The sequence below is a fragment of the Narcine bancroftii genome, chromosome 1, assembly GCF_036971445.1.
Source record: "Narcine bancroftii isolate sNarBan1 chromosome 1, sNarBan1.hap1, whole genome shotgun sequence".
In the NCBI taxonomy this organism is placed as follows: domain Eukaryota; kingdom Metazoa; phylum Chordata; class Chondrichthyes; order Torpediniformes; family Narcinidae; genus Narcine; species Narcine bancroftii.
The window spans coordinates 412,819,917-412,847,587 of NC_091469.1; the positions used below are offsets into that span (position 1 = coordinate 412,819,917).

A 27,671-nucleotide genomic window follows, 5' to 3' on the forward strand; every position below is an offset into this window, starting at 1 on the left:
AATGATTTTACGTATGACAGTACAAAAAGCATGACAAAACCAATCTCCATTAATGGTTCAAAACAATAAAGTGCTTTTTAATGCTGTTTTGAGTCAGGAAGTTATTCTTAGACGTCGATAATTCAATATGGCTAAAGATGTTCTGTGGCCCAAAAAGGTTATAAATTTGCTTTTCATTACCCTGCAATTTTGAAAGTCTTTTATAGAAACTTTCAATCTCATTTTTTTGAAAATGATTATGATGCCTTAGTTTTTGCGAACTCTCTGCCGGAATTGAGAAGAAATGGTCATTCTCCACCTTTGTCTCCTAAAAGGAGATTAAATGGAAATAGCAGTGGAAATGGAAAGAATGGGAAGAATGGAAAAAATGGAAAGAAAGAAGAAATACAGAATCCTTTTGATATCGAAGATCCAGAGCAATCGTTGGGTTTGGAGTTACTGGGTTGAAGATATGGACTATATTTGAATGTGTTTATCTATCTAATAAATATATATCTGGCAGGGGGTGGATGACACTGAAAACTTTGCTAGTCATCTGCCACCAGTGCGTTTCCCATACCCAGTTTTTTAGGTTAATACTGCTTTTGGGTGATTTTTCTTTTGCATGTGTTGTTTTTTTATTTTTGTTTTGATTTTTTTTAAGAGGGGTTTTTTCCTCCTTTTTTATATTTGAAGGATTACAAAGGGGAGCATTATTTTATAGAGTTTAATTTTTTAGTGTGTGCATCTACTAATAGTTAAAATTATGTCTAGATTGAACTTCACAACTTTTAATGTTCAGGGGTTAAATAATCCAATAAAGGGAAAGAGAGTATTGGCGTATATAAAAAAGATGAAAATTGATATTGCTTTTTTACAAGAAACACATTTGACTGAGAAAAAACATTTGAAATTGAAAAGAGACTGGGTTAGTCAAGTTTTTTATTCTTCTTTTAATTTTAAAGCAAAAGGAGTAGCGATTTTAATTCATAAGAACTTACCATTTGAATTGGAATCTACTGAAGGGAATGCTGGTAGAGTTTTAAGAGTTAATTGTAAAATTTTTGCAAAAGTTTGGACACTGCTTAATTTATATTCATCCAATACAGATGATGAGTGGTTTATTTCAGAAGCTTTTTTCTCGTTAAATCAGGCTAATGAGAATATTTTAGTGGGTGGTGATTTCAATTGTGTTTTGGATCCTTTATTAGATAGAAATCCGAAGAGTATCAGGAAGTCAAAGATGGCAATACAACTTAGTGCATTAATTAAAGATTTAAATTTGGTAGATATTTGGAGAAAAGTTAATCCTACAGAGAAAGATTTTTCTTTTTATTCTTCAAGGCATGACTTGTTTTCCAGAATTGATTTATTTTTGGTATCAGCACATCTTCAGGGTAGGGTACTGCAAAATGAATATAAAAGTAGAGTTATATCAGATCATTCATTATTATTTTTCTCTTGTGAAAGTTCGGAGATAGGATGTTCGACATATAGATAGAGGTTTAATGCAATGTTATTGAAAAAAAAACAGAGTTTGTAATCTTTGTAAAAGAGCATATTTCTTTATTTTTTGACCAAAAATGTTAATTCTGTAAAGAGTCATTTTGTAGTATGGGATGCTTTAAAAGCTTAATTGAGGAGACAGATTATTAGCTATTCTACGAAAGTTAAGAAACAATATATGGCAGAAAGTTTACAGTTGGAAAATCAGATTGCTGAACTAGAGAAGGATTTTCAGAAAGATATAACAGAGGATAAAAAAAGCCCTATTAACGAAGTTAAAGTTACGCTATAATACTTTACAAACTTACCAGTTTGAGTGCTTAATTAATAGATCTAAACAATGTTATTATGAGTTGGGGGAAAGGGCTCACAAGGTACTTGCCTGGCAATTGAAAGCTGAACAGGCATCTCAAACTATTAATGCTGTTAAGAAGAATTCAATAATAACCTATAAGCCTCAGGAAATTAATGACCAGTTTTATTCATTTTATCAAAAATTATATACTTCTGAGGGGAAACAGGATAATGGTTATATTGATTTTTACTTATCTAAATTAACGTTAGCAGTACTAGATGAGAAAGATATTCAGGATTGGAATTTCCATTTACGGATTTTGAAATCAAGGAAGCTATTCAGCTAATGCCTAATGTTAAGTCCCTGGGAGATGATTGGCTTCCTGTGGAATTCTATAAACTTTTTTATGATGAATTTTCTAATATATTTGGGGAAGTGTTAAATCAAGTTACTGAAGATCAGAAGTTACCGGAAACATCTTCGAGTGCTTTAATAACTGTTATCCCAAAGAAAGATAGAGATCCTTTACAGGTATCTTCATATAGACCTATTTCTTTATTGAATGTAGACTATAAAATTATGGCAAAAGTATTAGCTCTAAATATTTACCTAAATTAGTACATATTGATCAAACAGGTTTTATTAAGAATAGAAATGTCTCAGATAATATACTTCGATTGCTTACTTTGATCAATGCTTATCGGCAGCAACCTAATCATCCTATGGTAGTTGCATTAGATGCTGAAAAAGGGTTGAATGAGACTTTTTAATTGAAGGTATTAGAGAAATTTAAATTTGGCCCTTTCTTTATTGGTTGGGTTAAGGCCTTATATATGAATCTGATTGCTCGGGTGGTAACAAATGGACAGACATCATTACCTTTTAAATTGACTCAATCAACTCACCAGGGCTGCCCATTGTTGCCAGCCCTATTTGCATTGGCTATAGAACCATTAGCATAGGCTATTAGACAAAATGAGGATATTAGAGGGATGAGGATTAAGGATGAAGAATATAAAATTAATCTATTTGCAAATGATGTGTTGATATATTTGACAGAGCTATTAGACAAAATGAGGATATTAGCGGGACGAGGATTAAGGTCAAAGAATATAAAATTAATCTATTTGCAGACGATGCGTTGATATATTTGACAGAGCCTGTGAGATCGTTGAAACAGTTACAGGAGTGTATATTGAAATTTGGAGAATTGTCGGGATATAAAGTCAATTGGAATAAAAATGAAAATTTGCCAATTGGAGTAGAAAATTTAAAAATATTACAAAATTAAGATGGATGAATAAAATTAAATACTTAAGTATGCTTGTGGATAATGACTATCAATTGTTATATCAATTAAATTATGAACCTATATTGAGGCGGATTAAAGCAGACTTAACTAAATGGAAAGATCTTCCATTAACTCTAATTGGACATGTTAATTGTATTAAGATTAATATCTTTCCTTGAATTCAATATTTATTTCAATCAATACCTTGTTTGCTTTCAAAGAGTTTTTTTCAGGATTTGAATAAAGCAGTACAAGAGTTTTTGTGGAAAGGTAAATTAGCTTGAGTAGCGTTGCACAAACTTATTTGGAAATATGCATTGGGTGGCTTACAACTGCCACATTTTCAAAATTATTATGAGGGAGCTCAGTTGAAGTTTATTAGTAGGTTGATGGATTTGGATCAACCTCCTAGTTGGGCTAAGGTGGAGATATCATGTCTACCTAGAACGGAGATACATGAATTTATATTCTGTTGGAATTTGATTTTATTACAGGAATATGATAAGCCAATATGGAAACACTTATTAAAGATTTTGATAAAAATAAAAATAAATTTAGGGTCGAAAGTTAAATTACCAGTTTTAACTCCATTATAAAATAATCGGCTTATTCCTTTTTCAATGTTTTTGATAGTTATTTAAAGATTTGGAATTCTAAAGGTTTTAAGACAACAATACAGGACTGTTTTCTCGAGGGACAATTTCTTTCTTTTATCCATTTGAGAGAACAAATTGAAATACTTTTAAACTCTTTAGTTGTGCATTATCAGCTTCGGGCTTTGGGAAAAGATAATTATGGTAGAGAGATGTATTTATCTACTTTGTCGAAATTTGAATCTTTGACTTCTACTATACCAAAGAAGGGTTATATTTCAGTATGTATAATTTATTACAAGACAATATGGATAAATCAGATTGGGAAAAATCTAAACTTAAATGGAAGACTTATTTGGTATTTACTTTTCCTGAAGATGATTGGGCGAGCATGTAAAATGTAATTAAATTGACTAATGTAAGATATTGTATGGTCACTTATAATTTTTTACATCAATTGTATTTGATCCCGGAAGTGTTTTAAAAAAAATTGATTTAGTAATTCAGATTCTTGCTTTAGATGTGGTTTATGTATTGTTACTTTTTTACATGCTGTTTCGACCTGTGTGAAAGTCCAACCATTTTGGCAAGAAATTAAAATAGTTTTGGAAAAATTTTAAACTACCTTTGGATCTAATGATTTTTTTGTTGGGAGATTTGTACTCATTAAGGGGAATGTGTTTGGATAAAGTTCAAACTGCTTTTGTACTTTTAGTGTTGTTGGTAGCGCGTAAATATTTTGTATTACTTGGAAAGATGATGTAGAAATTAATATAATATGCTGACACAATGAATTGAAAGCTTGTATCATTATGGAAAAAATTACTTATAATTTACATGACAATTATTCTTTTTTATTGATAAGTGGTCTCCATATTTGAAATATATGCAATTAGGTGTATTTTGAACTGTTATTAACATTTGTATATTTTTATAAATATATAGGATTTATATTTTTACCTCCCCTTAAGGGATCCAGATGAAGGTGTGGGTGGGGGAAGGGTTTTTTCTTTTTTATTTGTTTTTTGTTGTTTTTTTTGTTTTTTAATTTTTTTTTATGTTTGTTGTGTTTTGTTTTTTTATATATATAAATCTTTGTAAAATTACTTTGTTTGAATATTTAGATTGTATGTTATACTTTTTACTTATCTTTTAAATAAAGCTTTTTAAAATCAATTTTTTTAAAATCTCCACATTTGTTTTTGGAGATTTGTCAAATCTATAAGGGTGGATGAATTTCTTTTACCTAAATGCTGTAATGTAAGTTTGCCTGCATTTAACCTCCATCTTGGCTGTTAGTCAATTTCAATTCAGCTCATTAAATAAATATGAAATAAAAACTGCTTTCCATCGGTAACAATAGAATTCCGCACTGTGGATAAACAACATCGTGCTTTGACGAAGGCTGATTCACACACAACAATGAATAAAAGTACTGCAAAAGAAGATAGAATATAAATAGAGGTGGGAAACCTTTAGTCAAATAGGCATCAGATTCAGAATGACAAAAATAATCTTGATCAGAGTTTCAAATTCCTTTGCTTTAACATTTATAGGATTGTGGCAAAATGTGCAGAATTTTCTCACAAAATAGGTGCATAACAGCCTGATTCAGTCACCTTCAACAAATTAGTCCCTTCAATTAATATTAAAGACTCTAGAAATGGAGATGCAATTAGAAGGAGGTGGTTCTCAGAATCCAAATTCATTGACATCTCAACCCACAGACTGTATTATCCAAATAAAGATTGCTTGTAGCGGCAGCTACTAACTCTGAAACACACCACAAGATGCTGCGGGGTTTCAGTTGAACTGATTTATTCAAACTTCAAGCGAGCCCTTTAAGGGCAGCATGAGCTCCACCCCATGCTGGCGGTGATGTCATCACATTCACCCAAGGTGCATGCTGTTGCCTAAGCCATGAGGCACTGAGATCCCCAACAGCGCCATCTTCCCACGGCTGCCCCACGGTGATACAAGCGGGGGCTGGTTCACTACGAGAGATATGCGCCGCCACATGCTCACCTTTCTCAATGGCAACCAGCAGCAATGCTCATCATTCTATGAAAGGAATAAAAACAACAGAAGAATGGAAGTTTCTTGTCAGTGGTATCCAGTCAAAATTTAACTTTTATCAATCTCCAAGAGAAAATAGAAAAGCTATGTGTAATTATTCAATTTTTAAAAATAATTGTGCAGCTTACTTAAAAGTAAATGCAAAATATGGAAGCTGATTCCTGATATAGTCAGAAAAGGAACACTCTCAGAGACAGATATGGTTCAGCTGTCACATTCAAGGATGTTTTTTTTTCATCATGAGTACAACATGGAAATGAATCAAAGGGGTGCTGTGCTGCCTGGAGTGCCGCTCCAGCACCACTATAAAAAAAAGGATCAATTTCTCCATGAATGAGGGAGATGTGATTGTAGGTTTGAGAGAAGTTTTAGAATTTAAATCAGATACTGTCTGCTCCCCAACTTTCCATTTGGCACACAGCCACTATTAAATCAGGAATGGTGGCAAGGCCAGGCTGCAAGTTGAGGGAATGATTGGCAGATACTCTCTACTGCCCCTGTACTCCAATGTGTGTGAGTGAGGACTCCGCTGTCTCACTAAATAGTGCGATATTTACACAGAGAGGGATGTTGCTATCTGGTTGGGGCCACACAGTAAGGTCCTGGCAGCAGAGGCTCCAATTTCCTGCCTCGGCTGTGTTTTGTCTGTGTGTGTGTGTGTGTGTGTGTGTGTGTGTGTGTGTGTGTGTGTGTGTGTGTGTGTGTGTGTGTGTGTGTGTGTGTGTGTGTGTGTGTGTGTGTGTGTGTGTGTGTGTGTGAGTGGGGTTGGGCATAAACCTGGGAAATAGGTCCAGGATCGAGAGGGAGAGATAGAAAAAAACCTAGGAAAGTACTGAGTGATAAGAAGACCAATGAAAGAAAGAGAAATCCTGGATAGTGAGAAAGATAAATCAACAAGGTAATTAGGGGCAGTGAGAGAGGAGACCTAGGATAGAGTGATGCAGAACAGATTGAGGAACCCCAGGAGAGAGAAATATGAGTTGGAAAAAGAGAGTCCTGAGATAAAGAGAAAATGGGGAGACAGATTAACAGTCCTTGAACAGTGTAAGACTTGGGTTTGAGGAGAAAATCAGAGAAGGAGATAGATGGGGGGCGTGGCAAGATGACATAGAGGGAAGACGTGCGATCCCATCCTTCCTCAGCCAGCTTTTTAAGCACACGTCTTTAAAGATTATCTAAGTGATTAAAAGTTGTATCTTTATTTTTGGGAACATTAGTGGGTCATAATGGCAACTAATGTTAAAAAAACAAAAGTTCAATAACAGAAGAAATTACCTGTTAAAAGTGCTGAAGAATTGAGGCCTACCTGTTCAACTGAAGCCACAGAATTGTTGTTTGGAACTTCCAAGGCACAGAGAACTCCTGCTAGGCTGAGTATTATACCAGTGCTGACCTTGTCTCCACAAGATGGCACCGGCATGATAATGAGCTCGGCCAGAGTCGATCCATGCATTCGCGATGTCGGGCACATGGTGACCTGGCTGAGAGAAGAGCGCTTGAGCCCGGGCTGCCGTTGGGTGGGCTGGGGATGTGCAGAATGGCGCTGGAAGCTGTCCCTGGCCTTACTGGGCATGCATGGTGCTTCAAGGGTCCGAGTGCTACTGGACCGTGTGTGGGGCGGGGGCCCGAGCAGCGGCATCCCGATGTGATGCTGCCATCAGGTGTGCAGACCCGCAGCCACACCGGGAAGGGCCAGACAATGTTGGAAGAAGTGGAAGACTTACCTTTAATGAGCAGTTCACGGGAACAGTTGGAGGTGGAGTTTAGAGAAGGTAGGCCTCAAAATGTAGAACTGAAATCTAGAATGGAGTCTGTTTGCACAGTCTTGGAAGGGATTGCCTTTCAAATGGACAACATGTTTAAACAAATGACTCAAGAATTTCTGGATGTGACAACTAAAATATCCAATATGTCTGAAGATACATCTAATATGTCTGAAGATATATCTACTGTTAAGAGGGATGTCAGTAAATGTATTAAATCAGTGGATATAGTGCAAGAATTTTTTTTTTAATTGAAACAGCTTTTTCTGAGTGTAAAATTCAAGTTGAATGTAACAAGGAAAAAATGGAGAAAGTGGAAGATTTGTTTGTGGATTGGGGAATCCAGAAGAAAGATTGACTGAAAAAAATTGATTCATTGAAAACTCAAAGTCGGAGAAACAATGTGAAAATTGTGGGTCTTCCAGAAGACATTGAAGGGTCTGATCCAATAAAATTTTTCAAGAATTGGATTTCGAGGTGTTGGGCAAAGAGTTTTTTTCGGAAGGTTTAGTACTGGAGAGAGCACATGGAGCGTTACGAAAGAAACCATTATCGGGACAACCACCACAAGCGGCCTTAGTTTGGTGCCTGAACTATCAGGACAGAGAAATGATATTACGGTTGGCGGGACAGAAGGGGACAACAAAGTCAATCTTCAATGATGACTCAAAATAACAGAGTATTTTTTTTACACAGATCTGAGTCAAGAAATTATTAGGTGATGACGGGAATTTAATTGGACTAAGGAAGTACTGTGGCGGAAGGGTTATAAATTTGCTTATCGATATCCTACTGTGTTAAAAGTCTTTTATGGTAACTTTCAATCTCAATTTTTTAGAATGATCATGATGCATTAATTTTTGCTAATTCCTTACCGGATTTATGAGGACATGGAAGAGTTTCGCCACCGTCTCCTAAAAAGAGGGCAAATGGAAATGGAAATGGGCAGAATGGGAACAATGGAAAGAAAGAAGTTTTAACACAAAGTCTTATTGACATTGAAGATCCGGAACAATCATTGGGAATGGAGTCATTGGGTTGAATATATTTACAGTACTGGATTGTATTGATGTGAATGGTGTATTTCTGGCTGGGGGGGTGGCGGTGGATAGCACTGAAATCTTTGATAGTCATCTGCCACTAGTGGGGTTTACCACACCCAGTTTTTTTAGGGCGTTACTACCTTTGGGTAGTTTTTTTGGGGGATAATTAATTTTTTTGATATACTTTCATTTAAAAAAACATTTGGGGGAGGGAGAGTGGTTTTAACTTACTATAAGGGGAGTGATATTTTGTAGTAAGTGATTATATTGTTAGTTTATAAGGATGTCTAATTTGAAATTTGTAACTTTTAATGTTCAGGGGTTAAATAACCCGATTAAGCGAAAGCGAGTTTTGGCTTATATCAAGAAAATGAAAAATGATATTGCCTTTTTACAAGAAACACATTTGACTGAAAAGGAACATTTGAAATTTAAGAGAGATTGGGTTGGGCATGTGTTTTTTTCTTCATTTAATTCTAAGAAGGGGTGTAGCAATTTTAATTCATAAGAATTTGCCTTTCGAATTGCAAACTATGGAAGGGAATGCTGGAAGGGTTTTAAAGATGAATTGTAAAATTTTTACTGAATCTTGGACTTTGCTTAATGTTTATGCACCTAACGGGGATGATGAGTGTTTTATTTTGGATGCTTTTTTGTTATTAAATCAAGCTAATGAAAATATTTTAGTTGGGGGAGAATTTAATTGTGTCTTGGATCCTTTGTTGGATAGATCCCCAAAAAGTATAAAGAAATCAAAGATGGCGATACAAATTGGGGCCTTGATGAAGGATTTAAATTTGGTGGATATTTGGAGAACGGTTAATCCTACAGAGAAGGATTTTTCCTTTTACTTGTCTCGACATGATTCATTTTCTAGAATAGATTTTTTTTAGTGTCGGCACATTTACAAGGAAGGATACTACAGGCGGAATATAAAAGCAGGGTTATATCAGATCATTCTTTATTATTATTTTCTTGCGTAAGTTCAGAAGTGGTACGTTCATCTTATAGATGGATATTTAACACAATGTTGTTGAAAAAACCAGAGTTCTTTGTTAAAGAACAGATTACTTTCTTTTTGTCTGAGAATGTTAATTCAGTAGAAAGTTGTTTTGTGTTATGGGATGCATTAAAAGCTTATTTAAGAGGACAGATTATAAGCTATACCACTAAAGTTAAGAAGCAGTATATGGGAGAAAGTTTAGAATTAGAAAAGCAAATTGATGAATTGAAGAAAGGATTTCAGAAGGAAGTGACAGAAGATTTAAAAAAGTGGCTTTGACTAAATTGAAATTACGTTATAATACATTGCAGACTTATCAATTTGAACATTTAATTAATCGATCTAAGCAACGTTACTATGAGTTGGGTGAGAGGGCACATAAGGTACTTGCATGGAAGTTAAAGATGGAACAGGTTTCACAGACTATTAATGCTGTAAAAAAGAATTCAACAGTTACCTATAAACATCAGGAAATTAATGACCAAATTTTATTCATTTTATTAAAAATTATATACTTCTGAGGGGAAATAGAATAGTGATTCTATTGATTCTTATTTATCTAAGTTAACATTATCAGCATTAGAAGAGGAGGATGTTATGGATCTGGAAGCTCTGTTTACAGAATTAGAGATTAAGGCGGCTATCTTGGAGATGCCCAATGGGAAGTCACCAGGCGATGATGGGTTTTCAGTGGAATTTTATAAAAATTTTGAGGAGGTATTACAACAAGTGACTAAACAGCATGAGTTACCAGAATCTTGCTCTAGTGCTTTAATTACTGTAATCCCGAAAAAAGATAGAGACTCGTTGAAAGTGTCTGCATATATACCTATTTCTTTATTGAATGTAGATTATAAAATTATAGCAAAAGTGTTAGCAAATCGACTTGCCAAGTATTTACCTAAATTGATAAATGTTAATCAAACTAGTTTTATTCAAAATAGAAATGCTTCAGATAATATTCTTCGATTGATTAGTCTGATCAATGCATATTGACAGCAACCCAACCATCCAATCAATGGTGGTTGCGCTTGACGCAGAAAAAGCCTTTGATAGGGTCGAATGGGATTTTTTATTTAAAGTAATGGAGAAGTTTAAATTTGGCCCTTTTTTTATTGGTTGGGTTAAAGCTTTATATACGAACCCAACTGCTAGGGTAGTGACAAATGGTCAAGTCTCATCATCATTTAAATTGATGTGTTCAACTCGACAAGGCTGTCCATTGTCACCAGCTCTGTTTTCATTGGCTAGCTCAAACAATAAGGCAGAATGAACAGATAAGAGGGATGAGAGTTATGGATGAAGAATATAAGATTAATTTATTTGCAGATGATGTTTTGATATATTTAACAAACCCAGAACAATCATTGCCACATTTGCGGGAATGTTTATTGCAATATGGAACATTATCTGGATAGAATGTTAACTGGGACAAGAGCAAAATTTTGCCAGTCAGAGAAAGAGACCATTCAGAGTATAAAAACATTATAAAACTGAAATGGTCTGATAAAATTAAATATTTAGGAATAATTGTAAATACTGAGTATCAATCTTTATATAAGTTAAATTATGTTCCTTTATTTAAAAGAAATTAAAGCAGATTTAATTGTGGAAAGATCTTCCATTAACTTTAATTGGTTGAGTTAATTGTATTTAGATGAATATTTTTCCCTGTATTCAATATTTATTTCAATCAATACCGTGTTCTCTCTCAAAAGTTTTTTTTTCAGGATAAATAAAGCATGAGAGAATTTTTATGGAAAGGTAAATTATCGCGGGTAGCACTATATAAACATACTTGGAAGTATGCGTTAGGTGGGCTTAAATTACCCCGTTTTCAAAATTATTATGAAGCAGCCCAGTTGAAATTTATTAGTAGACTGATGGATTTTGGACCAACCCCTGAGTTGGGCTAAAGTTGAGATGGTTTGTATTTCTGAAGTCGATGTGTATATTGATGTGTATATTTCGATGGAATGTAAACTTGTTGAGGGAATATAATATGCCAATATTAAAACATCTATTAAAGCTATGGACTAAAAAGAAATAATATTTTAGGATCAAAAGGTAAATTATCAATTTTAACTCCAGTATATAACAATCAGCTTATTTCTTTTACAATGTTTAATAGTCATTTAAAGAGTTGGGATTCTAAGGATATAAAAACATTACAGGATTGTTTTGTAGAAGGACAGTTTATTTCTTTTAATCAATTGAAAGAGCATTTTGATATTGCTGAAAATTCTTTATTTGTTTATTATCAACGAGCTTTGGTGAAAAATATGTATGGTAGAGAAATGATTTTACCTGTATTGACAGAATTCGAGTCTTTAATTTCTTCTATACCAAAAAGGAGTTATATCTCTGTTATATACCAAGTATTACAAGACAATATGTATAAGCCGGAATGGGAGAAGTCTAAGCTTAAATGGGAAAATGATTTAGCTTTTGTTTTTTCTGAAGACTACTGGGCAGATATGTGTCATGATAATGTTACTAAATTGATGAATATGCGGTATGGAATGGTTAATTAAAACTTTCTACATCAGTTGTATTTAACCCCAAAGAAATTGAAAAAATATGGTTTTAGTAATTCGGATTCTTGTTGTAGATGTAGTGTATGTACTGGAACTTTTTTTACATGCTGTTTGGTCTTGTGTGCATGTACAACCATTCTGGGATGAAATTAAGTTAATTTTGGCAAAATTATATAACTTTAAGTTACCATTAGATCCATCTATTTATTAAATGGGTTATATGATTCCTTTAAAGGGATTAGGGTTGGATAAATTTCAAATTGCATTTATATATTTAGCTCGAAAATGTGTAGCAAGTTCATGGAAAGATAACATAGTGATTAATATAATGCGATGGCATAATGAATTGAAAGCTTATATTGTTATGGAAAAAAATACATATAATCTGCATGATAATTATTCTTTTTTTGTTAATAAGTGGTTACCATATTTGGAATATATGCATTTAGATATATTTTGATTTATTATATACTCCTAGTTTCTGTTTATATATATTTTTGGCTCTCTTTAAGAGATCTGGCTGATGGGGTGGGAGGGTGGGTGAGGATTTGATTTAACTTTTTAGGGTTTTTTTCTTTTTTTTTAATTATTTTTTTTATATATTCATAGAAAATTTTCTTTATGGAATATATTCTGTATTACTATTAATGATCCTTCAAATAAATAAAGTTTTTTAAAAAAGAGAAGGAGAAAGATGGGATAGAGTGGACCCAGGATATGGATACAGTGAGATTTGGGATAAGAGAGAGCGAGAGAGAGAGAGAGAGAGACAGAGAGAGAGAGAGAAAGAGAGAGAGAGAGAGAGAGAGAGAGAGAGAGAGAGAGAGAGAGAGGGACCTAGGATAGATAGGGAAATGGAGATCAATAGAGAGCCCCAAATCAAGTGGAGGGATGGGAATATGGGGGGGAAGGGATGTCAGAGTGAGAGAGAGAGACCAATCCAGGTTGGACAAAGATCCGGCCAAGATGGATGTAAGAAATGCAGGAAAGAAAATGAGAGACATGGAATAGGAACAATGAGAGTTGTGACCCGAGAGTTTGGGTGGAGGAAGAAAGAATGATCAGGAAAGCAAGAGGAAAGAACAAAACAAAGCAGAGTTTCAAGATTCAATCCCCTCAGAGAGAATGACTTGGACAGACAGACATAGAGAGAAAGAAAAACTCACGATGTGGAGAGATAGGTCAAACTCAAGGTATGTGCAGAAAAAGATGGCATTTTAAAGAGAGAAACAAGGGCTATAGATATGACACATTTTGGGGATTAGACAATAATTTCCTTACTGAAATTAATCCACCAAGACCTCTGAAGATAATTAGTGAGTGCAACCTTGCAATACTTTATCATATTATTAAATTAGGCATTAAATGTTTTATTGTTCCAGTTATACACTGAAATGTAGTGATAGGCTATAATCTTGTTAATGTCTTAACTATCACTATATTTCTGTGAAGCTCTGGAAGTCATATATTTCTTTCATCTTGGTTTAGTGCTTGATTTAATAAGAAGCCTTATTCATATAAAGATATATACATATATATATATATATATATATATACCTATGTTACACCCAATTTATGTATCTGCACATTTCATGTACTTGCCCCTTTTCATGCACTTACACAATTTATGTATATGCTCATTACATGAATTGTATCTGGGCAGATACAGAAAGAGGGTATAGGATGGCAGGCATTTTATCAGCTCCAGCACCTCAAATATGAGCACTGCACCCCTGAATGATGGATCTTCGGAAACAATTTTCAGAGATAAATTGGACTCCCTCTGGCATGAAACCTCTCTTGAATGCACTTTTGATGCATTCATGTCTGCTGTAAAAATTCTTAGATGAAATGTAAGGTCTGTTTTACCCTGGATTGCACTAACTGCCAGGCAGAGTTCACCTGAAATTCACCTACCAATGATTGTCTTAATTGAGATGAATTTTTTCACTAAATGTGGGAATTGAGAACATATAGTGTTACAACTGACAAGATCTCGCAATAGATTTACCCCATTACATGATGATCCCAATGATTTGACTTGTAAGCCTGCAGAGATAAGATTGAAGATGGTAATAAAAACAGAAAGTGCATGGAATACACAGTATGTCAGGCAGCATCTGTAGAATTTTTTTTCTAGCCTTTTCATTTTTTTATTTCAGATTTTCACCATTCTACATTTTTAATTTTTATTGAGGGGATTGAAAAATTGCAGTCTGATTTTCAAAAAATGTTTTTGGCTTTAATACTTTTTAATATATTTTAGATCTTTAAAAACCTTCAATAGTTTAGACAGCCAGCAAACCATAGTGTTTTGATTAAGGCACATTGGTCTTCACAAATCATACCATTAAGTGTAGGAGTTGAGATGTTATTAGTAAACTTGTACAAGACATTGGTGAACCAAAATGGTCACCTACCTACAGGAAGGATATCAATAAGATTGAAAGAGTGCAGAAAAGATTTACTAGAATGTTGTCTGGACTTGAAGAATTGAGTTACAAGGTTAAATAGGCTAGGACTTTATTTCCTGGAGCATAGAAGAATGAGGAGAGATTTAATAGAGGTTAACAAAATTATGATGGGTATCGATAAAAGCAAGTAGGCTTTTTCCACTGAGGGTAGATGAGATACAAACCAGAAGACATGGGTTAAGGGGAAATGTTTAAGGAGAATATTAGCGGGAAGTTCTTCACATGGAGAATGGTGAAAATGACAAGACTAGGAAAGATAATGCCCAGAGCTTGGAGAGGGAATGTGGAAAATGAAGTATTTGACAGTTCATACTTAAAGTAATACAATGAGACAAAGTCGACTTTTTGAGAGAGTCTGTTATATATAGAGAATTTAGGTTAAAATGGCTTAAGTTAAAATGTGATGATTAATCATAAAAAGGGAAGCCAGAACGGACAGGGAGCTTACTAGCAGCCAAGGACAAAAGGTTCAGCTGGATATGTTTTTTTAAACATATCTTTCCATGGTCATAGTGAGAGACATGCAGGAGACAAAAGATTGATAAGAAGGGTGAGAAACAGAATTTAGTGTATGTAGAGTTCGCAGCGTACGTAACGAACGTGATAATTAATAATGCAGTTATACTTAGAATGTTTTTGTAATACTAACCAATTAAAACAGTATTAATAAGAAGGGGAAGGGCAAATAATAAGGGTATAAAAATCAATGCACTGTATGTATCGGGGCTTAACTGGTGAGAAACCAGTTGAGTCCAACTCTGCAGACTTGTAAATAAAGCTTGTCGTGTCATCAGTTTTAAAGAGATTCATGTGTGAGAAGTTTTATTTCTGACAAATGGGGGCTCGTCCGGGATCTACACTCCGGCCGTGAGGGGAGGCGAGAAGAGGGACATCGGAGGCGGTGCACCCCGCTGAGTTCAGCGGCTCCTAGTCCCTTGCTCGTCGCTTCGGGCGGCTTGAGCGAGTGGTATCCGGACAGGGTGACACGACAAGACGGAGAGGAGAAGGGTGACGGTTCAATCCCCGGGAAGACACCGGTAAGTGACGACTTACGATTGTGGTGTGGGGATTGGGTAACAGGTGTAACGGGATACACCTGTTTGGATAAAAACCTAACGGAATAGATTAAGTATAGATCTTTTGTCGTGGTGTGAGGACCCTGTCGCGGGACTCTAGGATAGACCCCAGGGAAACCTCGGTGGTAACCGAAGGAGGGACAGCACCTCCGACGAAGTGCCGAGAAGAGAGGGGTCAACCCCAGGAAAACCTCAGCGGTAACCGAAGGAGGGACAGCACCTCCGACGAGGCGTCTGAGAGGAAGGGAGTAGGGTCCAGAACGAGAGGGTCCTCAGCAACGATAAACAGATCTAGGTGGGAAAATGGGAGGATCAAAATCTAAGGGCTCGTCTGAAAATTCAGGACAATTCCTGGGAGTACCCCTTGACAGCCCTTTGGGGAGAATGTTTGAAAATTGGGATAGTAAAAGATATCGGGACAAAAACAAGAAAAAGATGGTCCAATATTGTCTCCTTTGGTCAAAACAACCTATTAAAGGTTCCTCGGTCTGGTGGCCGAAATTTGGATCTGATGAGGATTGGTTTAGACAAGCATTAAACATATATGTAAATTCGAGACCAAAGGTGAATCAAGAAGAGTCAGCATATGCATTTTGTTGGGTTCCCTGGCCAGGATCCTTAACAAAATGTTTTAAATTGAGGGTAGCGGGAGAAAAGAAATGGGAACCTCTGGACAACCTTCCCCCTCCTTATATTCCCCCGGTGCCTACTGCGCCCGAGGAAAGCTCATTACCGGAGAGAAAAGGTGATGAATCTGATTGCCCCGAAAGGGGCCGGGAAAAAAAGGATGAATTAAGGGAGTCGGACCCTAAACTTCCACCGGTAAACCGACCCTGGACAAGATCCCAGACTGGTCCAGGACCATCAAAGTTTTCAATAAACCTAAATCCCCTGAGAGAAGTTCCTATGGGAGGACCGGGAGGGGGAACGGGATATGTGAATGTTCCCCTAACTAGTACAGAGGTGCGGGGATTTAAGAAAGAAATGAAAAAGTTATTAGAAGATCCTATAGGACTGGCTGAACAGCTTGACCAATTCCTGGGACCAAACACATATACGTGGGAAGAGATGCAGGCAATAATGGGAACATTATTCTCACCCCAGGAGAGGCAGATGATTCGACGGGCTGCCCTCCTCATGTGGGAATATGAACAACCTGGGGACCCTAGACCCCATGAACAAAAATATCCCTTAAATGAACCCAGGTGGGACAAACGAACACCCGAGGGATTGGCAAGTATGAGACAATATAGAGAGTGGACAATTAAAGGGATACGGGAGGCTGTGCCAAAGGGTCACAATTTTACCAAGGCATTTGGGAACCACCAGGGGAAAGACGAGTCCCCTACTGATTTTTTGGAGAGGGTGAGAAAGAATGTCCAACAGTATGCTGGTGTGGACCCTAGTACACCAATGGGTGAACAGCTTATTCGAATTGAATTTGTTTCCAAATCATGGCAGGACATTAGAAAGAAACTAGAAAAGGAGGAGGACTGGAGCGAAAAACCCCTAAGTGACCTGTTAAAAAAGGCGCAAAAAGTATATGTGCAGAGAGAAGAAGAAATCAAAAGAAGGCGACAAACGTTATGGTACAGACTATCCGACAGATGAATGCTGAATCCAGAGGGGAAAGAAAACAAAACCTTCCTCTAAACAATCCAAGATATCCAAGAGAGGGAAGACCCCGGAGGTTCGTTAAGTGCTATTACTGCAATGAGGAAGGACACTTTAAGAGGGAATGCCCCCGATACAAGAGGGAATTGCGTGCCCTCGAACTTATGGAAGAAGATTAGGGGTGTCAGGGGTTCCAAATGTTAGGGACCAAATATAAGAGGGAACCCCTGGTAAAACTAAAAATTGGTCCCAAGGGAGAAGAGGTAGTGTTTATGGTGGACACAGGAGCGGAACGAAGTAGTTTAATAACTGTGCCAATCGGAACTGAGCCTATAAAAAGTAATTTGACAATTTCTGGGATAGAAGGGGCTCCCAGAATGGTATCAATAATTCCCCAAGTAACAGTGAAACTGGAAGAAAGAGAAGGGGTATAAGACCTCTTGTTATTACCTTCGGCTGGATTTAACCTCCTAGGAAGGGATTTACAGGCTCTCCTAGGTTTGGGTGCTCTCCCTGTGGACGGAGAAGTGCGAGTCCACCTCTGCGCTTTAAAGGAAGAGGATGAACGGCAGATTGACGAGAGAGTCTGGTATAAGGAGGGAAATCGAGGAGGTCTGGACATCCCACCTTTACATGTCACATTAATACCAGGTCATCAGCCGGTAAGGAAATGTCAGTATCCTATTTCTTTGGAAGGGAGAAAAGGGCTACAGCCGGTAATTGAGACTTTAATACGAGACGGACTATTAGAAGAATGCATGTCACCTTATAACACCCCTATACTCCCAGTAAAAAAGTCAGATGGATCCTATCGCTTAGTTCAGGATCTAAGAAGTTTGAATGCTATTGTTCAGACCCGCCACCCAGTGGTGCCTAATCCCTATACTATTATGAGTCGGATTCCCCCAGACCATGAGTGGTTTAGTGTTATCAACTTGAAGGATGCCTTCTGGACGTGTCCATTAGAAGAGGAAAGTAGAGATATGTTTGCGTTTGAATGGGAAAATCCATGGACAGGTAGACGGAGACAGTTTCGGTGGACTGTATTGCCCCAAGGGTTCACTGAATCTCCAAACCTGTTTGGACAAATGCTAGAACAAATCCTGATGGACTATCCACAATCTGATGATTCCCAACTAATGCAGTATGTGGATGATTTACTATTATCAGGACCCAAGGAACAAGAAATGAGGGGAGAGACCATTAGACTCTTGAATTATCTGGGGAAAAAGGGTCTACGGGTGTCCAGGAACAAGTTACAGTTTGTTGAGAAAACTGTGATATATCTGGGACACCAGATAAGTAAAGGACAGAAACGGATTACCCCTGAACGAATTGCGGGAATCACTAGCATGCCTTTACCCCGTAATAAGAAGGAAATAAGACAATTCCTGGGACTCTTAGGATACTGTAGGTTATGGATAGAGGACTACTCAGCTTTGGTGAAGTTTATGTATGATAAACTGACAAATGAAAATGACTATCCATTGAAATGGACCCAGGAGGAGGAGGGATGGTTCGAGGACTTGAAACATCGCCTAACACGAGCCCCAGTACTCACTCTGCCCTCTTTAAAACAGCCCTTCCAGCTATTTGTCACTCATAACCAAGGAACAGCTGTGGGAGTTTTAACACAGGAAAAAGGCGGTCAGCGACACCCAGTGGCTTTCCTTTCCAAAATGATGGACCCAGTGTCTCGCGGATGGCCGACGTGTATCCAGGGAGTAGCGGCTGCTGCTCTGTTGGTAGAGGAAGCACGTAAACTTACTTTTGGAGGAAAGATGACTGTGTACACCTCCCATTCTGTGAGTGTTTTATTAACACAAACTGCCCATCGATGGCTGACTGATTCTCGCATATTAAAGTATGAAACCATTTTAATGGTCGGAGAAGATCTACAGTTTGCAAAGATTAATAGCTGCAACCCAGCTCAGTTTTTATACGGCAGTGAAACAGAGAGAGAGGTGGAGCACGACTGTGTCGAGTTGACAGATCTTCAGACCAAGACCCGAGAAGACCTTTGCGATACTCCACTGGGAGAAGGAAATGAATTCTACATTGACGGCTCCGCCAGATGTGTTGACAGAATGAGAAGAAGTGGATATGCTATAATAGAAGGAAATACTTGGAAAGTAGTAGAATCCACGAGACTACCCGGAAGCTGGTCAGCACAATCCTGTGAACTATATGCCTTGCAAAGAGCCCTCAGAATACTGGCAAAGAAAATTGGAACGATTTACACTGATTCCAAATACGCATACGGGGTAGTGCATACCTTTGGAAAGATCTGGAAGGAGCGTGGTCTAATTACATCAAGAGGAAAGGAATTGGCACACGAACAGATGATTACTCTGACTTTAGAAGCCTTGACATTACCCCAGGAAATAGCAGTGGTCTACATACCAAGCCATCAGAGGGGAGATACCCCGACAGCAATTGGAAACAGACTGGCTGATGAAGAAGCCAAAAGGGCAACCATGCAACAAGAAGTCCGTTTGCTGACCTTAATCCCAATAAGACAAGGCATAAAGAAGGCTCCCATTTTCACTGCTAAGGAAGAAAAGGACATGGCTCAGCTGGGCGCAAGCCAGCTGCCTGATGGAACATGGAAGACACCAGATGGAAGAATGGTTCTAAATAAAGAAATAACTCGCAATATTTTAAAACACCTGCATCCTCAGAGCCACTGGGGCACCCAAGCCTTATGTGACACAGTGCTTCGAGAATATGTGTGTAAGGGAATCTACACCTTGGCCCAACAAGAGGTGCAAAATTGTTACCTATGCACAAAAATTAATAAGAAGATAATGAGGACAGGGACCATGGGAGGTCAACCATTAGCCATACGCCCTTTTCAACGTATCCAGATCGACTTCACAGAGTTACCTCAAGTCCAAAGATGGAAATATCTGTTGGTGATAATAGATCACTTTACCCGATGGGTAGAAGCCTTCCCAACAATAAATACTACAGCCTCTACAGTAGCTCGCCTCCTCCTAGAGCAGATAATCCCCAGATATGGAATAATGGATTCTATAGACTCAGACAGGGGTCCACATTTTTCTTCAAAAATCCAGCAATTGATTTGTAATGCATTACAGGTCTCTTGGAAATTACATACCCCTTGGCATCCACAAAGCTCAGGGAAGGTTGAACGTATGAATGGAACACTAAAAATCCAATTGACAAAGTTAATGGTGGAAACTAAAATGCCTTGGATAAAGTGTCTGCCCCTGGCCTTATTGAGAATTCGTACTGCCCCACGAAAAGATGTAGGGCTGTCCCCTTATGAAATGATGTTTGGGCTTCCCTTCTGGAGTATAGTTGAGGGGTGTCCCACCTTGGGGGAAGGGGATATATTTGTTAGGAACTATTTACAGGCACTGTCACGCTCTCTTACAGATTTACGAAAGAGAGGACTATTGGCACAAACACCGCCTCTAGACTTTTCTTTACACAAAGTGGAACCAGGAGATTGGATTCTCATCAAGACCTGGAAGACTGAAAAACTCCAGCCCCAGTGGGAAGGTCCATACCAAGTTCTCTTAACTACAGAAGCTGCAGCACGAACAAGAGAGAAGGGGTGGACACACGCACCCAGATTTAAGGGACCTGTAGAGGCGCCTCAGGACCCTGATACGAACTCAGATTGGACTTGTATTCCTGGAGAAAAACCTCTTACCTTACGATTTCATAAAAAGACTTAATTCACAATGTTATTGTTATGTTCTTTGATTTTTCTTAGTTTGCCTATGTCTTTATCAGGTGTGAAATGTAAAAAATGCAGAGACACAGTGGTCCTGTTTCAGGACCACATTTGGGGAAGAAAGGAGGGTAATTTTATTTCCCATACCTCAGTTCCTGAGAAATGCTGGGCAGAAAATACCACCCAACATCCATATACCCCTTGTGTGGAAAAAGAAGGAAATAATATGGGTCATTATATACAGATTCCTAATACCACTCCTTTCCCTCTTAACGGTTGGAAGGGTGACTCAGGCCCACCATGCCCTGATGGACTCTGTTTTGCATACACACATTTTAAAGAGAGAAAGGGGTGGATTGTTATATATAGAGAATTTAGGTTAAAATGGCTTAAGTTAAAATGTGATGATTAATCATAAAAAGGGAAGCCAGAACGGACAGGGAGCTTACTAGCAGCCAAGGACAAAAGGTTCAGCTGGATATGTTTTTTTAAACATATCTTTCCATGGTCATAGTGAGAGACATGCAGGAGACAAAAGATTGATAAGAAGGGTGAGAAACAGAATTTAGTGTATGTAGAGTTCGCAGCGTACGTAACGAACGTGATAATTAATAATGCAGTTATACTTAGAATGTTTTTGTAATACTAACCAATTAAAACAGTATTAATAAGAAGGGGAAGGGCAAATAATAAGGGTATAAAAATCAATGCACTGTATGTATCGGGGCTTAACTGGTGAGAAACCAGTTGAGTCCAACTCTGCAGACTTGTAAATAAAGCTTGTCGTGTCATCAGTTTTAAAGAGACTCATGTGAGAGAAGTTTTATTTCTGACAGAGTCCACAAGTTATGTTGTGGCTTACAAACTTTTTATTAGCATCATCAAAGGTGTGTAACTCGAAATAACATCAAATTAAATTTTCTGTTGCCTTGGTAACGTAGCAATAAACTGAATAGGAACATTGATAGAAAAAGACCATTGTGAAACCAGACATGAAACGTCATTGTAATCAGAAAAGATTAACTTGCATGTTTCAATTCAGAGAAAATCTTCTGAAAAATCTACAATTGGTTATAATTTTCTTGTTCTAAGCAAATAAATGTGATTTTGTCCAATCTCTTTGTAGTGATCAGATGGAGTGAATAGGTCACCTGCTTGTTCATGAAACTAGTTTTTGTTTCCCAGTATCATTCATTCAGAAATTTCATTAGAATTACTTCTATTTAAAACAAACTGCTTGAAAGCAAAAAAAAACTAATGATGGAATCATTCCCTCTGATATCTTAGGAGTTCCACTAGCATTTCTTTTCAAGAAAAGGAGCAATGTAATTGAGAATCCATTGAACAGGACTATTCTTATTCGATTAATCATTTGTAATCAATGGGTTATCTTGTAACTGTTGGTTTTAATCATCTGTGAATGTTCAATCATCAATCTCTCAAATATTTAAGGGGTAGAGCAGCACACCGTTTGGATTATATATCAATCACACAGTTAATTATTTGAACCTAAATTACCTTGTTATTGGCCTTGAGTGATGATTAGGAACCCAGATTCAGCTGACAGTATTTCTGGTGAATGCATTAAGGAAAATGTGTCGGAGACATCATATGATTTGAATACTTTTATTTGGATAAAATGTGCTTGTATACTTCAACATTTTTTTGGTAAGACTATGTTTTCACTGTTTTGTTTGCTTCTCATTGGTGATAAATGTTTGTTTTGGAAACCTACAAATGTTAATACATTTTCCTCAATTGTAAGTACGTATACTAGTATAATGCTTCCTACAAATTGTTACACCACACATTAACTTCAATCAAGTGTCATGTGGTAATACTTCAACAATAACATTTTTTTTCTTTAAAAGTTCACATGTGAGGTCCAATTAAAAACAAGGACAGTAAGGATAGGGATACTCAGCAGTAGATAACAAAGGAAATGAAAAAAGGCATCAAATTAAAGCTAATGAATTTAAAGTGGTCAAGAGTAGTGGAAAACAAGAAGATTGGGAAAACCAAAAATAAAATCAAAATGAAACCAATAATGAAAAGAAAGATAGATTATAAAAATAGCACAGAATATTTTAAAAATTTATAAAAACTTTTACCATATAAAATAGTGGAAAATGTAGCAAAAGTAACCATAGGTCTTGTAGAAGATGAGAACAGGTAATGTGAAAATAGATGAGGCCCTGAACAACTATTTTCTGTCAGTCTTCATGATGGATGACATGGATAACTTGGCACACATTGATATTTAGGAGGTAGGCATCATTTGCAATTAGTCTCTCTAAAAAGGAAATCCTGAGAAAATTGTCGGTCGAAAGGTAGTTTAGTCCCCTGATCTTGTTGGTTTTGATCAGTTTTAACTGCCTAACTTTTACTTTTCGTGAACTATTTTTGTAAGATGGATTATATGAATGTTTGCACTGTGGTGTTGCCACAAAACAACAAATTTTGTGACTAGTCATGAGAATAAATACTGGTTCTGACTGCATCCCGAGATGCTGAAAGAAATAGAAGTTATAGTAGATATGTTTGTGGTAATTTATTAAAATATTCTGGACTCTCAGCAAATGTCTACTTCCTTTTTTAAAACAAAAAAGTGGAATTACAAAAGACAGGTATCAATAGGCCATTTAGTTAACATCTATAGTGGGGAAAATACTTGAATCTATCATTAAGGAAGAAATATCAAGGTGTGCCATCATATAGGATGACCCTGAAATTTCCACCTAAAATGTTGGTTTTGAACAGACCAGTGGATGCTGTTAAATGCAAATCACAATATTTTAATACCAAATTATCATGTAAAGGTTTCAGTTTTATTTGGATATTTTAAAATAAATCACTGTCAGCTCCTGTAACAAGGTGTTTAAAGCCTGTATAGAGTCGACGGCAGTCAGACTGGGTGGCTGGATCCTGTGGAGGAGTGCTGAGGCTGAGACTTTGCAAGTAAATAACAGGGCATGCGTAAGATGGCATTGGAGCCGGGAGGAAGATTACAGCAGTGTTGAGCCTTTAGTGCCAGATTTTAGATCTGCTGTATAGGACTGATTTTAAGGTGAAAATTTTAAGTTTCAAATATCATCCTATGCTATGGCATTTATTGATCTGGATGGAAATTGTTCCATCAGGCAGATGCAGCATGGATTCAGGAAAAGTAGGTAATGTTTAATAAACTTACTGGAGTTTAAGGTGTGACAGAGTATATAGATATGTTTCTGGGAGATAAATTGGGAAAGGTTTGCTGGAGTAGGTTACATACAAACACTTTAAAACAGATCTTATTTCAAATCCTGGAGCTCTGCCCCATGCTAGACATATCAGCTCCATAGCTTTTGCAAGAGCTTTGGAGAGTGTCCAAGAAACTTCACTAATGAATTGTTGTTTACAAAAGGCAACAGATGTAAGATCTTGATGCAGCTGCAGATTGTTTGGAGATGTGCTAAGAGGGTCATATGGTTTTGCAAGCAGAGAGAGTCAAATAGATTTTCTCTCAGAGAGAGAGAGAGATCACTTCTACAGTGTTACAGCCAGTAACAACAGTTGGGCCTGGAACAGGACAAGCTGGCAAGCTTGTGGAAAGCATTTGGAAGATGGGTTTGTAAGTGCTCTGTTCAGCCTGGTCAAAGGCCTTGTGGTTTGGGAAAGAGGTGAAGATGAGCTGTCTAATGTTTTACTTGGAATAAGAGAAACAAAAAGGCACTTTGTGGTGACCTGAAAGAAAGAGGTTATCATCTGGAGAACCCTGAAGGGGGAAAGTTTCACCAGCAAGACACTGAGGTGTCTGGGTGTCCATCATACAACAAAACCAACAAGAACCTTCCTGAGTGGTAACCATTTACCTTTCAAACACCAAAGCCTAGTGAACTTTATAAATGTTAAATTCTGTATACAGTATAAGAATTCCCTGCAACCAGTGAACTTTGAGGGATGAGAAGTGAGATTGGACTGTGAACCAAAGAACTTTTCTGAACTTACACACACATTACTTACATGTGCGCTTCGAATTAGAAGTTAGGTTAAGTAAGTCAATAGTGATAAGTTAAAGTTTGATTCTATTTTCATGTTTAAAGATAATTAAAAGCAACTTTTGTTTAAGGAACTATTTGTCTTGGTGAATATCTGTTGCTGCTGGGTTTTGGGCTTTGGGGTCCTCTGGGCTCGTAACAGAGGATATAACGATTGTTGTGGATAGAGGTGAGCAGGTGGTCAAAGTATATTTCAATTTCCAGAAGGTGTTTAATAAAGTGCTGTTAAAAAAATTTATCTTTGATAATTATGCATGGAGTTGGGGTAATGAATTGGCATAGGTGGAGCATTGGTTCACTAATAGAAAGCAAAATATTGGGACAAATGCATGTTTTTCTGGTTGGCAGTCAGTGGTTAGTGGAGTACTGAAGGGATTAGTTCTGAACCTATAATTGTTCACACTTAAATGTACGCAAATGATTTAAAAGGAGGGACTATTGTATAGCATATCTATGTTTGCTGATGACACCAAATTAAGTGAAGAAAAATGTATAGAGAAGATGCTGCAAAGAGAGATATATAGGTTATGTGAGTGGGTAAAAATCTGGCAGGTTGAGTACAATGGTTGTCAATGTGTGACACATTGTTCCAGTTTGGAAAGCTTAATAGTAGATTGGACAAGTATTTAACTGGTGAAAGATTAGAGCATGCTGGTGTGCAGAGGGATTTGGAGCATTGCTGCAGGTGGTCAAGAAGGCAAATGGAATTTCAGCCTTAATTACTGGAGGGATTGTATTTAAGAGTATGGAGCTTCTACTGCAATGATACAGGGTGCTAATGGGGTTGTACTTGGAGTATTGCATAGTTGAGAAACAGCTAACAGTGCAGAGTAGGGTTACCAGGTGGATTCCAGAGATGAGGAGGTTAAATACAAATTTAAGATGCAGGGGGATCATGTAGAGAAAATAATGAAAAGAATAGATTGAAATCGGCAGGTTATTTCCATGATTGTGGTGTGGATTTTGGAGGGTCATGTGTCTTCTCCGTCAGGAACCTGATGGGACTGTGGATAGTGGAGAATCATGTGACCTCTCCAGCTTATACTGAGGACACCTCACCTACCAATTAAGAATTAGATCTGTCCATCTAAGGTTGATGCATGATTGGCCCTCCAGGTACCAATCAATGGTTAGATCTGCCCATATAGATAGGTCCTGCATTGAGAAAACCAAGCATCTGAAGTCTCTGTCCCTTTCTTTTAGTTTGCTGCTGCCTTCAACCATCCCTGATGTCCAGGCAGCTCCAGAGGGATGACTGCAATGGTGCCATCCTGGATCCAAAACCGTGATCGATGCTGAAAACCCAGGTTAAAATGTATATATTTGTGAGCTGCAATTAATTTACTTTTTTTGGAGTGCTGTGTCTGCTAGAGAGAATTGTGGGTAGTGTTTAATCCTCCTGTTCTCAATCAGGAGTTGACATCATTTACTAGTGATTTATTTGCACATGATGTGCAGTTATTTCTGTATTAATGCTCAATATGTGTTCATTAGTTTTGACAATTGCTGAACTCCAGGCTGCAAGCCACAGACAGCTCTGGAGGGCTGACTGCAATCCCGAGATGCAGCAACATTGGGGATCAGATTCATGTGTATGTACTCATTTCATTACATGGTATACAATGCCTGTGGGTGCTGGGTGCTAAAGAAGTTAAACCCTCGTATATCATGCCTGTGGGTGATAGGAGTTAAAGTCGAACCCTCATTTCTCTAAATACTGTGCCTTTTTTGTGAATTCTGTGTGTGTAAATAAAGACCACTTTTTTAAAAAAATATTTGATTTAATACTCCATATGTGCAGTAACTACAATTGTTATATGAAGATATCAAAAAACAAACTGATTACATGCATGATAGTTTTTCAACCCATCCCAAAACCCCTCCCACCCCCCACAAAAAAATTTAAAAATGAAAAATAAAAAGAGAGTAACAAAGCACCTTGGATTGCAGAGAGAGATGTTGTGCAACACAACTCATCAGTTCTAACAAACCTATAGAGGAGGATTCTGGAGGACCAGAGGGGTAAAAAGGATATCACTATAAATTTAATCCCATTACCCGAATATACAGGCACCAAATTTGTAAAAGCAAAGAATATTAATTTCTTAGATTATAAGTAATTCTTTCCCAAAGGGATACAACTTTGAATTTCATGATGCCACCTTGGCAATATAAAGATATATCCAATTTTCAAGTGATTACATTTTCTCACAACTGCTAATGCTAATTTAACAAATTTCAATTGATAAATTGATAACTTCAGTTTAGGAGTTGTACCTTTGATATTTCCTAATAACAACAGATCATAATTTAACAGAAAAACAGCTCTTGTAACTTGTAAAAAAATTACTTTTAGACACCCAAAAGTGTATCAGGTTTGGACAAGCCCATGTTGAATGCATGAAAGATCTTGCATCCTCACCACATCTAAAACATTGATCTGATAAATCGGATTTCAATCTATTCAACTTCCGTGGTATAAGATATAACTGATGTAAAAAAATTGTATTAAATTAATCTGTACCTTAAGTATTAGTCATAGAATCTCTAAATAAATTTTTCCAAATTTGTTGATCTACTGTAATATTCAAACCGGCTTCCCATCTCTGTCTCAATCTATACCTGTGGTTTTCAAACTACCTCCCTAAATTCACATTTCACTTTTAAGTAATCCCTAT

General features: G+C 37.1%; 1 protein-coding gene across 1 annotated transcript in view; it reads right to left on the reverse strand.

Moving 5' to 3' along the window:
* LOC138753290 (zinc finger matrin-type protein 3-like) overlaps positions 1-27,671 on the reverse strand; it is a 495,498-nt gene that overhangs the window by 456,491 nt on the left and 11,336 nt on the right. The window contains exons 2-3 of the mRNA XM_069916120.1: positions 8,379-8,417; positions 5,690-5,725 (exon numbers count right to left, since the gene is read on the reverse strand). The gene's annotated coding sequence lies outside the window, so the exon portion shown is untranslated. The remainder of the gene's footprint in view (positions 1-5,689; positions 5,726-8,378; positions 8,418-27,671) is intronic.